Here is an 11,813-nt window from a genome sequence, read left to right as displayed (position 1 = left end):
CGGAACAAAATGAAATGCAGTTGTCTATGCCTCAGCTGATCCCTGGAATCTCTTCAGGGAAGCTATCCCGCCATTAACTAATAGCTGAGCTTTTCCTTTCTCCAACAACACAAATACTGCTACTTAACCTCCAGTTCCCACCTAAAGATCAAAAGATGTAGTGCTAAGGCCAAATAGCAACATTTCAATCTTAAACTGTATCTGGACCAGAACTCGAGCTCATCCCTATTATTTAGTGGCAGCCAGCATGGGGATGTGTTTATGTGCTATGACTTGAGTAGTTCCTCAGGCAAGGTCCTCTGAAACAAACACACAGGGAGGGCTCTGTGGCGCAATGGATAGCACATTGGACTTCTAGGTGGTGTAGTAATTCAAAGGTTGTGGGTTCGAGTCCCACCAGAGTCAGTTTTATATAGTCTGTGTTCATAGTGATGCTGCTCTAATGCTATAAAGTAATGGATTCCAATAATAAGGTAGCTGTAGTGAAGTAAATTTGCCATACAAGCTAAAGATGGCACCTACTGTCTCAGGCTTATCTTGAGAGTTGATATTAGCAAAATTGGAGGTACCCTGTGAAATTCAAAGTAAAGAGGGGTATTGGTAAGCAAACCTGCAGTCTATTGTTCTCTTCCCTATTACAGTGTCAGCCCCACAACCATTTACTGTCCTAATTTTGCTAACTTCACCTCAATAAGATTTCCAAACAATGCCCCATCTTAGCCGATAACACCAACAAACTTCCACTTCACTCCCTTGATATGTCTCGCCTTGACTATTGCAACTCCCTATTATTTGGCCTGCTTCTAAACAGACCATGGTCCCTTCAGTCTTTCTTATATGCTGCTGCCAGTCTTATCCCTCTTACCAACCATTTACCAGTCAGCCAACACCTCTCTGCCAATCTCTCCCTGGCTTCTGTTCACCCAACAAATCAAATTCAAAATACTAACATAAAAAGCTACCTACAACTCTGCCCCTAGCTACAACATCAACCTTATCTGATAGTATCAAACAAACTACCTTGTTCTCTCCCATCCTCTTAAACTCCAATCTATATGGCTATTTCCAACTCTCTATGCCTCAGTTGATCCCTGGAAGCTCTTCAGGGAAGCTATCCCGCCATTACCTAATAGCTGAGCTTTTCCTTTCTCCAACAACACAAATACTGCTACTTAACCTCCAGTTCCCACCTAAAGATCAAAAGATGTAGTGCTAAGGCCAAATAGCAACATTTCAATCTTAAACTGTATCTGGACCAGAACTCGAGCTCATCCCTATTATTTAGTGGCAGCCAGCATGGGGATGTGTTTATGTGTGTCACGTACCTTACAGCGGAGTCAGACTGTTGAGGGTGGCCTCTTGCACGGTTCCGGTCTCCACACCCCTGGAGGTGGTAACAGGGAGCGTGAAGACAGCGAAAGGGTGCAGGTGCCTGCAGGTGGAAGTTGAAGACCTGGAGACGCTGGGACCTCACAGAGGAAGAGGTGTTGGTTGATCACGGAGGTAGACAGCGGAGGTTCAGCAGGTATACAGGAAACTCTGCGCCTCTGGAACAAGCAAGGTCGGCAACTGGCAGGCAAAGCGGTACAGGAACAAGAGGCAGGTGCGTAGTCAAGGACGAGCAAGGGTCTGGTAACGTGCTAGCAATGAGGTACAAAATCAGGAAGCAAGCCAAAGTCGAAAGTCCAAGCCGAGGTCAGAGGTAGTCCAGGAGATCAAAACAAGGAGTATCCAAAGGAATGGGTATCAGGAACAAGGTCACAGGAACAATGGTCAGGGTGTCTCAGGAGTAGCTGAAGACGATCCAGCACTGGTATCACGTCAGGATCCTGTTTATATAGGGTGAGATGTGCCCAGATTGGTGGACGTGGCCGTGTGTACGTAATTACGTACACACGTTCGGTTGGCGCGAGTGCGTCCACGTGTTCGTATTGGCATGCGTCCGTTCGTACCGGAACTCGCACGCCTCCGACGGGGACACCGCGCATGATCCTTGGGTCTAAAGTGAGCTGCTGCTACACGGGGACGGATCTTCGCATGGTGAGTTCTCTGACAATGTTCTATGACTTGAGTAGTTCCTCAGGCAAGGTCCTCTGAAAAAAAACATACAGGGAGGGCTCTGTGGCACAATGGATAGCGCATTGGACTTCTAGGTGGTGTAGTAATTCAAAGGTTGTAGGTTGGAGTCCCACCAGAGTCGGTTTTATATAGTCTGTGTTCATAGTGATGCTGCTCTAATGCTATAAAGTAATGGATTCCAATAATAAGGTAGCTGTAGTGAAGTGAATTTGCCATACAAGCTAAAGATGGCACCTACTGTCTCAGGTTTATCTTGAGAGTTGATATTAGCAAAATTGGAGGTACCCTGTGAAGTTCAAAGTAAAGAAGGGGATTGGTAAGCATTGTCTATTGTTCTCTTCCCTATTACAGTGTCAGCCCCACAACCATTTACTGTCCTAATTTTGCTAACTTCACCTCAATAAGATTTCCAAACAATGCCCCATCTTAGCCGATAACACCAACAAACTTCCACTTCACTCCCTTGATATGTCTCGCCTTGACTATTGCAACTCCCTATTATTTGGCCTGCTTCTAAACAGACCATGGTCCCTTCAGTCTTTCTTATATGCTGCTGCCAGTCTTATCCCTCTTACCAACCATTTACCAGTCAGCCAACACCTCTCTGCCAATCTCTCCCTGGCTTCTGTTCACCCAACAAATCAAATTCAAAATACTAACATAAAAAGCTACCTACAACTCTGCCCCTAGCTACAACATCAACCTTATCTGATAGTATCAAACAAACTACCTTGTTCTCTCCCATCCTCTTAAACTCCAATCTATATGGCTATTTCCAACTCTCTATGCCTCAGTTGATCCCTGGAAGCTCTTCAGGGAAGCTATCCCGCCATTACCTAATAGCTGAGCTTTTCCTTTCTCCAACAACACAAATACTGCTACTTAACCTCCAGTTCCCACCTAAAGATCAAAAGATGTAGTGCTAAGGCCAAATAGCAACATTTCAATCTTAAACTGTATCTGGACCAGAACTCGAGCTCATCCCTATTATTTAGTGGCAGCCAGCATGGGGATGTGTTTATGTGTGTCACGTACCTTACAGCGGAGTCAGACTGTTGAGGGTGGCCTCTTGCACGGTTCCGGTCTCCACACCCCTGGAGGTGGTAACAGGGAGCGTGAAGACAGCGAAAGGGTGCAGGTGCCTGCAGGTGGAAGTTGAAGACCTGGAGACGCTGGGACCTCACAGAGGAAGAGGTGTTGGTTGATCACGGAGGTAGACAGCGGAGGTTCAGCAGGTATACAGGAAACTCAGCGCCTCTGGAACAAGCAAGGTCGGCAACTGGCAGGCAAAGCGGTACAGGAACAAGAGGCAGGTGCGTAGTCAAGGACGAGCAAGGGTCTGGTAACGTGCTAGCAATGAGGTACAAAATCAGGAAGCAAGCCAAAGTCGAAAGTCCAAGCCGAGGTCAGAGGTAGTCCAGGAGATCAAAACAAGGAGTATCCAAAGGAATGGGTATCAGGAACAAGGTCACAGGAACAAGAGCACAGGAACAATGGTCAGGGTGTCTCAGGAGTAGCTGAAGACGATCCAGCACTGGTATCACGTCAGGATCCTGTTTATATAGGGTGAGATGTGCCCGGATTGGTGGACGTGGCCGTGTGTGCGTAATTACGTACACACCTTCGGTTGGCACGAGTGCGTCCACGTGTTCGTATTGGCGTGCGTCCGTTTGTACCGGAACTCGCACGCCTCCGACGGGGACACCGCGCATGATCCTTGGGTCGAAAGTGAGCTGCTGCTACACGGGGACGGATCTTCGCATGGTGAGTTCTCTGACAGTGCCCCCCCCTTAAGGGCAGCCTCCGGATGCCTCTTCGAACCACACTTTGAGAATGATGAAAGGCCCGTATGAGCCTCTGGGCATGGAGGTTTGTTTCGGGTTCCCAGGAATTCTCCTCAGGACCAAAGCCTTTCCATTTAATTAAATATTGGTTTTGTCCTTGGCGTTTCCTGTAATCCAAAATGGCTTTGATTTCGAACTCCTCCTGCCCATCTACCAACACAGCTTCTGGAGGGCCTATTTCACGACCTGGAAAGGAATTGGGTACATCAGGTTTAAGTAAAGAAGCATGGAACACAGGATGGATCCTAAATGAGTCAGGAAGTTCAAGTTCATATGCCACTGGATTGATTTTCTTTTTAATTGGAAAAGGTCCCAAATATCTGGGTCCCAATTTTCTAGAGGGACATGCCAGTTTTAGGTTCGCGGTTGAAAGCCATGCACAATCACCAACCTTTAAATCCAATTCTCCCCTTTTCTTTCTATCGAAGAATCTTTTATTGTCTTCTTGTGCTTTGGCAATGGTTTCCTTAAGTACCTGATTGTTGGCAACAAAGAAATTTAGCCTGTCCTGGACAGCTGGTACAGGAGAATCCACTACAAATGTTGGCAGAAAAGAAGGATGAAAACCATAGTTAGAAAAGAATGGTGACTGGTTTGTGGCAGAGTGAGTAGAATTATTGAATGCAAATTCTGCCAAGGGTAATAATGAAGCCCAATCCTCTTGGGAAAAGGAAGTGAAACAACGTAAATACTGCTCCAACGTCTGATTAGTACGTTCCGTTTGTTCGTTGGTTTGGGGATGATAGGCTGAAGAAAAATTCAATTTGATGCCTAGTGCCTCACACAAGGATTTCCAGAATTTTGACGTGAACTGAACTCCACGGTCAGAGACAATATCACTGGGAATTCCGTGGAGCCTAACAATTTCTTTAATGAATATTTTGGCTGTTTCAGTCGCAGATGGAGTTCCTCTCATGGGAATGAAGTGTGAATATTTTAGAAAAACGATCCACTACCACAAAAATGGAAGAAAACCCTTCAGATGGAGGAAGTTCAACAATGAAATCCATTGCGATCTTATCCCATGGTCTTTCGGGAATGGGTAGTGGTCTCAACAGTCCCCATGCTTTATTCTTGCTATTTTTATTCCTGAGGCAAGTTGGGCAAGAGTTGACATAGTCCCTACAGTCTTTTGCAAGATTTGGCCACCAGAAGTGTCTTTGTACTAGATTCGTAGTCTTGTGACCCCCAAAGTGACCAGCCAGAGGATAGTCATGGCAAACCTGTAGAACAGAAGTGCGAAGATCCTGAGGGATGAAAAGTTTGTCTTTCAGCCAGAAGAGACCATCCTTCTCAGAGAGGCGGTCACGAGTCACGCTCTAGGGGGGGCGGAGCTATGACGTAGGAGACAGGCGTTCGTCCGGACCTCCTGAGTGCCCCGCTCTGTCTCTCCCCTCCTCCATGCTCCTCCGTACATCCACGGCCGGGCTGCGGGCCATCCTGAGCAGCTCGCCGTGTGGCTCAGCACTGCTGCACTGACCTGCTCCGACCCGGGCTGATCCTCTCGACCAACGCGGCTTCAACACAGGACAGCGGGCTTCCCGTCCCAGCCTCAGCATTCGTCGGTGGCGTGGCTGCCTTGGAGAGCAGCGGTCGATCGCTTCGGTACGCTGTGATATGCCAGGACGAGACCCAGGCTGCATCCTCCCTTTTGGAAGGAAAAGATTCACAGTGAGAAGTTTGCTGCCCTAGTGAGCCACGAAAGCGGTAAGACAAGAAGTTTTGTCGGGGGTGCAGGGGGTCCTCTTGGCTGATTGGACGGGCTCACGGACAGTAGGCTTGATTAGGGGTTATATTCCCTCTAAATAAACTGGACTCCAACTCACCTCCTCTTTTCCTAAACGAGCAAATTGATTTAAAGCAAGTTTCCCTAAGAACAGTATTTCCTCTTGAAAACGCTGCTAGAACTGGTGCTGTGTCCTATGCCATCAGAAGAGAATAAAAGGGAATAAAGGAAAAGAAATAGAAAAGGAAAAAGGAATTACTATCTGAATTTTGCCCCCACCTGCTCCCCTCCCCCTAACTATAAGGGACAGTTTCATTGACCGACATATATCCAAATAATAGCTGCAGGAGGAAGTCTGCTATGCTCATAACAGTAGACGCAGAAGGAACATTTGTATTGTGGTAAGAGCCCAGGCTGCTGGCTCCTGACAGCTAGATTTGAGCTCCCCGTATATCTGGAGATCACTGGGGAACATTTTCAATGGCCTAAAGAGTGTCCACAATTGAAATATCTTACAGATGTTACTAATTAACAGTGGACCAACATAAAAAGGTGGCCGTAAGGCAACAAATAACATTTTTTTATTACTTTTCATAATTTGTATTATTTTTTTATTAAGATGATATATGGTTAACTGGAAGCAAATAACGCCTGAGGAATCAAGACAGAGGACTTATTTGTTATTTCCCTCTCTCCTTTTTTTTTTTTTTTGATATTTGTGTTTATGAAATTTAATCGGTTGGTATTGATTACTTCTAACTAATTATAATAACAGTGTGGTGGATGCTTTAGGGGTAGGCGGTTTTTTTTTTTGAATAGAGAGAAGGGAGATCAGTTTGGTTAGGATGAGGGGGAAAGCAGGTAAAACAAATAAGCCCTTAACCCCTGTTGTAAGCCCAGTTGGAATTCAAAAGTATATGGCCGCGAACACCAGTATAAGGGTAGAGGAAGAGGGTTGCAGCCCTAGGATAGAGAAACCACTCCGCTTAGGCCCAAGTAGACAGAAGGGGGAGGAGAGTAGGGGGGCAAAAAACCTAGCTACTAAAACAACTGAGGCAAAAAAAAAAAATGGTGCAAACTTACAAAATAGTGATATAAGCCAGAATGAACTTCAAGGAAAGGGGGGGTTAGTACATCTGGAGGTAGGAGAGGAGGGTTTGGACGCACAAGGCGAAATCTCCCACCCCCCACAAATTAGGGAGATGTTATCGGAGATGTTCACGAGAATGGAGGTCTCTCTAAGGGCAGATATCGCAACTATAAGGGGGGATATTGGTCTGGTCTTGGGGAGAGTGGAGGAGATAGAAAACAGAGTAGAGACCTATGAGCATAGAATAGGTGAAATCCTAGAGCAAGTAACAGCTCTTCGCAGGGGAAACAGAACAATTAGATATAAAATAGAAGACCAGGAGAATAGAAGCAGAAAGAAGAACCTACGAATAAAAGGCCTCCCTGAGTCACATAGCGGATCTGCTCTTGGAGAGATAGCCCAACATATTTTCAACCCCTTACTAGATAGGGAAGTTACAATCCCACTGAAGATAGACAGAATACACAGGATGACACGTTCTTTTGGAGTCAGATCAGAAGCACCACGAGATGTCATAGTGAGATTTCATCATGTAGCAGAGAGGATGCAGATAATGAGGAAAGTTAGAACACAGCCAGGGGTGAGCTACGGGGACGTGGAACTGCAGATTTACTCCGACTTATCGGGAGAAACGTTGGGCAGAAGGAGACGATTGAAACCGCTAACGGAACTATTGAGAGCAGCCGATATCCCATATCAATGGGGATTTCCGGCATGTCTCATAGGGAAGAAAGAGGGTCGATCTGCGGTTCTACGTTTCCCGGAAGATCTCCAAGAATTTTGTGAGCAGTTAGGTATTCAACCTGCCCCACAGATAGAATGGGATAGTGAAGAAGAGCTAGGGGATGGGAGAAGTATGACTCAAAGGAGTATGAGGCAGAAAGGACCGAGCCTTTGGAGACGAAAGAATCCAATTATTTGAAGCTAAGACGGCTAGGAGGATGTCCAGGGAGAAGGGGGGTTTGGGGGAGGGGGTTGGAGGGGGGTTTGAGGGAGGTCTGGACGGACATGGGGGTGAGCCCCAGGGATACTATGGGGGAGAGGAGACCACAAATAATGGTCTACCAGACCCATAGGCTTAACAGGAAAGGGGGAGTCCTTCCCAGTCTTACGAGACGTTCTGTTATAGGACAAGGGGGGGAGGGGAGGGGGGAGGGTGGGAGGTTTGTTTTTTCGTTGCTTTTTCTTTTTTGGGCTCTCACTCGGTCCTCCCATAGGGTTAGCAAGGGTAGTTTCTACCGGGTTCACTAGACGCCCCAAAACGGAGGAGAGAATGGTCATGGAAAAAGAGATATGGTGATAGTTAATGTTATTACCTATAATGTAAGGGGCCTAAACACAAAAAGGAAAAGATACAGGATAAATGATGAGTTAGACCATATGGAAGCAAACATTGTATGTCTTCAAGAGACGCATATAACATGCACCTCAAGGATTAGTCTGAATTCGGTTAATTTTCCGGTATGGATTTATGGGGATTCCCCATCCTCATACTCTAGAGGGGTTGCTATAGGCTTTAGTAAAACAACAAGGTTTAATTTAGAGGACCGACTAGTGGACCCGGAGGGACGATACCTGTGTTTAAAAGGAATGCTGTTTAATCTCAAATGTACAATTGTCAATATTTATGCTCCAAATGAAAACGCTGGTACATTCTTGAAAAAAGTATTGAACAAAATAGAAGATTTTAAAGAGGGGAAATTAATTCTGGCTGGGGATTTCAACTGGAGTATGAACCCTAAAATGGATACTACAGCAGGGGGTTCCAGGACATCTGAATATAAGCAGAGAATGTTTTTAAGGGCCCTAGCTGTATTTCAACTACAGGATACCTGGAGAGTATTGCATCCAAAGGATAGAGATTACACATGCTTCTCCTCGGTCCATGGTTCCTACTCTCGCATAGATTATATTTTTTTGGAACACTCATTTTTGACGGCCCTTAAGAAAGCGGAAATAAAAATAAGAACAGTATCTGATCATGCGCCAGTTAAGATCCAGTTGGAGATAGGGGAGGACCAGGGGCCGAGGATGAACTGGAGATTGAATGAATCACTGTTACAGGACAAGGACTCTGTAAGTAAGATTGAGAGAGAATTGGAACAATTTTTTAGATTAAATGACACACCAGGAATCTCCAGCCCTATATTATGGGAAACGCATAAAACAGTTATAAGAGGAATATTAATAGGGATTGGAGCGGGGAAAAAGCGTGAGAGAGAGAGGAGGAAAACCCTTCTGTACAAAGAAATCCAGAGACTGGAATTGAGTAGTAGACCAAGGGGACTTCAAGATACTCAGGATTTAGTAATTAAAAAAAGAGAATTAGAAGATTGCCTAGAGCAGGACAGGGAGGCCGCTTACCACATCCTGGGAACAGAGAAATATCAATGGGGAAATAAATCAGGCAAATGGCTGGCCAGGAGGGTGAAGGAAAAAAAAAGTAAAACCTTTATCCCAAAAGTGAGAAATGATATGGGAGATATACAAAATATGCCTGAGGATATAGTGAACACGTTCTATACATACTATAGGGCCCTTTATAATATTCAACAACAAGATAACATTGGGAACAGCGGACGGGAAACCATAAAGGATTATTTGAAAGGGATAGACATTCCCAGGGCTAAACACATAGAAATGGAAGCACTAGAGGCCCCAATATCAAAAGCGGAAATTGAGTGGGCGATTAAAAATACAGCTAAGGGAGGCTGCCCTGGACCAGATGGCTTCCCGATCTCATATTATAAGCAATTTCAAAAACAGCTGATCCCAAAATTATGCGACTACTTTAATGCAGTGGGGAGAGATGGAAAATTTCGAGATGAGACATTACTGGCACATGTGGTCCTGATATTGAAAGAGGCAAAGGACCCGTTAGCGGTGGAAAGTTATAGACCAATCTCCTTGCTAAATTCAGATGTTAAACTTTTTGCAAAAATTATATCTGAACGATTAGGACCTCATGTGCCAGAGTGGATACAGCAGGACCAGGTTGGATTTATTCAGGGGAGAGAAGGGCGAGACAACGTATTAAAGACCATTATGTTAAGCCAGGAAACCATAAGACAGGGCACCCCCACGATACTCATGTCTATAGATGCTGAAAAGGCATTCGACAGGGTTAGTTGGGGGTTCCTATTTGAAGTGTTGGAACGATATGGAATAGGGGAGAGGATGAGAGGCTGGATAGAAGCGTTGTATACTCAACCTAAAGCGAAAATTAGAATAAACGGGGCCCTGTCCTGCCCCCTGGAATTATGTAATGGGACAAGACAGGGCTGCCCGCTTTCCCCACTATTATTCATATTGTCACTAGAGCCCCTCTTGTCGGCAATTAGGAAGAATCAAAACATCCAGGGAATACGAGTTGAAGGGAGGGAATATAAGGTCGCTGCTTTTGCAGATGATCTCCTGCTTTATATTTCTAGCCCTGAAACCTCCATACCGGCGATTATGGAAGAACTGTTAAAATTTGGGAAAGTCTCAAACTTTAAGGTTAATGCAACTAAATCTGAAATCTTAAACCTAAATATACCAGCAGAAGAGCAGAGAACTCTCCAAGCTAAATTCCCTTTTAGGTGGTGTAGGAGGGAGTTAGTCTATTTGGGAATAAGGCTGACGGCAGTGATGGGCGATCTGTTCGAGGTCAATTATATCCCCTTATTAAATAAAATTAAACAGCATTTGGATAAGATCCAATATAAAGCGCTATCATGGATAGGGAGAATAAACGTAGTTAAAATGTTTATTCTACCAATGTTTATATACACATGTCAAATGGTCCCCATACTGCTACCGCAGGGCTATTTAAATAAATTAAGAACTATGATTAAAAGATTCATATGGAAAAAAAAAGCGGCGAGGGTGGCTCTTAATATCCTGACAAGAAGCAAAGATAGAGGAGGGTTAGCAATGTCCGATTTTAAAAGATACTATGAGGCTATAGCAATTTCTCGAATCACAGATTGGATACATAATAAAAAGGGGAAGGATTGGGTGGAACTAGAAATAAAGCTAAGTAGAAGGGAATTAGGGGGGATAATATGGATACCTGCAAAGTATAGAGAATTAGGGAATAGCACAAATTTATTGACAAAAGGTTTACTTCGAATTTGGGACACAATAAATAAGAGATATAACTGGGAACACAACTCACCACTAATCCCATTATTGGACACTAAATTTTTTTTACCAGGTCAAGAGGAACACGTATATTTTAGTAGATGGGCTAAAAAAGACAATATTAAGCTACAGGATGTTATGGAAGGGAATAGGCTGTGCACATATGAGGAAATTATAGGGAAGTGGGGACACAAGCCACTAGACAAATGGAGATATTCACAGTTACACTATTTCACTCAGTCTTTAACACAACCACTACGGGGGAAGGAGCAACTTAGGCCACTAGAGAAGTTGGTAGAGAACTGTCATTGCCTGGTAAAAAGGATCTCAAAAATATATGAAATCCTAACAGATGTAGGAGAGCAAAAGTACCCCCCATATTTGGAGAAGTGGGAAAGGGAAATTGGATCTCTAGATAACGACCTCCAGAGAAATAGGATCATTAGACGGACCTACTCGGTAGCTAAAGACTCGCAAACTAGAGAAATGTCATACAAACTCTTAACAAGGTGGTACATAACCCCACAGCAAGGAAATAAAATTAGGAGTGAGACCCCCTCAACGTGTTGGAGAGGCTGTCCAGTGGTGGGTACTTTTGCTCATTTATGGTGGGAGTGCCCCAAGATCCAGCTATTCTGGGAGAAAATCATAAAAGTGATTTCTGAAATAACAGGAGAAGGGATTAGGAGAGACCCCTGGGTGTGTCTATTTCACGACCCGGAAAAAGGAGAGAGAGAGTATGCGCATTCTCTGGTCCCTGGCTTATTGAACTCTGCTAAGGCTCTGATCCCGAGAAGGTGGAGGAATCCCGACCCTCCATTTATGAAAGAGTGGGTAGAAAGATTAGAAAGTATACGAAAGATTGAAGAGACAATGTTTAAATTGGATAATTCAGAAGAGAGATATCAGAATAAATGGCGACCCTGGACACAATTTCGAAAATCTGAAA

General features: G+C 44.6%; 1 non-coding gene across 1 annotated transcript; it reads left to right on the top strand.

Moving 5' to 3' along the window:
• Positions 1-320: 320 nt before the first annotated feature.
• Positions 321-405, top strand: TRNAR-UCU (transfer RNA arginine (anticodon UCU)). The gene is given in 2 exon segments: positions 321-357; positions 370-405. It is a non-coding gene; the product is annotated as a tRNA-Arg (tRNA).
• The last annotated feature ends 11,408 nt before the right edge of the window (positions 406-11,813 follow it).

The sequence above is a fragment of the Lithobates pipiens genome, unplaced genomic scaffold (genome assembly GCF_037356315.1).
Source record: "Lithobates pipiens isolate NorthernLeopardFrog02 unplaced genomic scaffold, aLitPip1_a1.2 Scaffold_13, whole genome shotgun sequence".
Lineage (NCBI taxonomy): Eukaryota > Metazoa > Chordata > Amphibia > Anura > Ranidae > Lithobates > Lithobates pipiens.
Note: the sequence above shows the minus strand (reverse complement) of the source record. Positions and strands in the feature narration are given on the sequence as shown.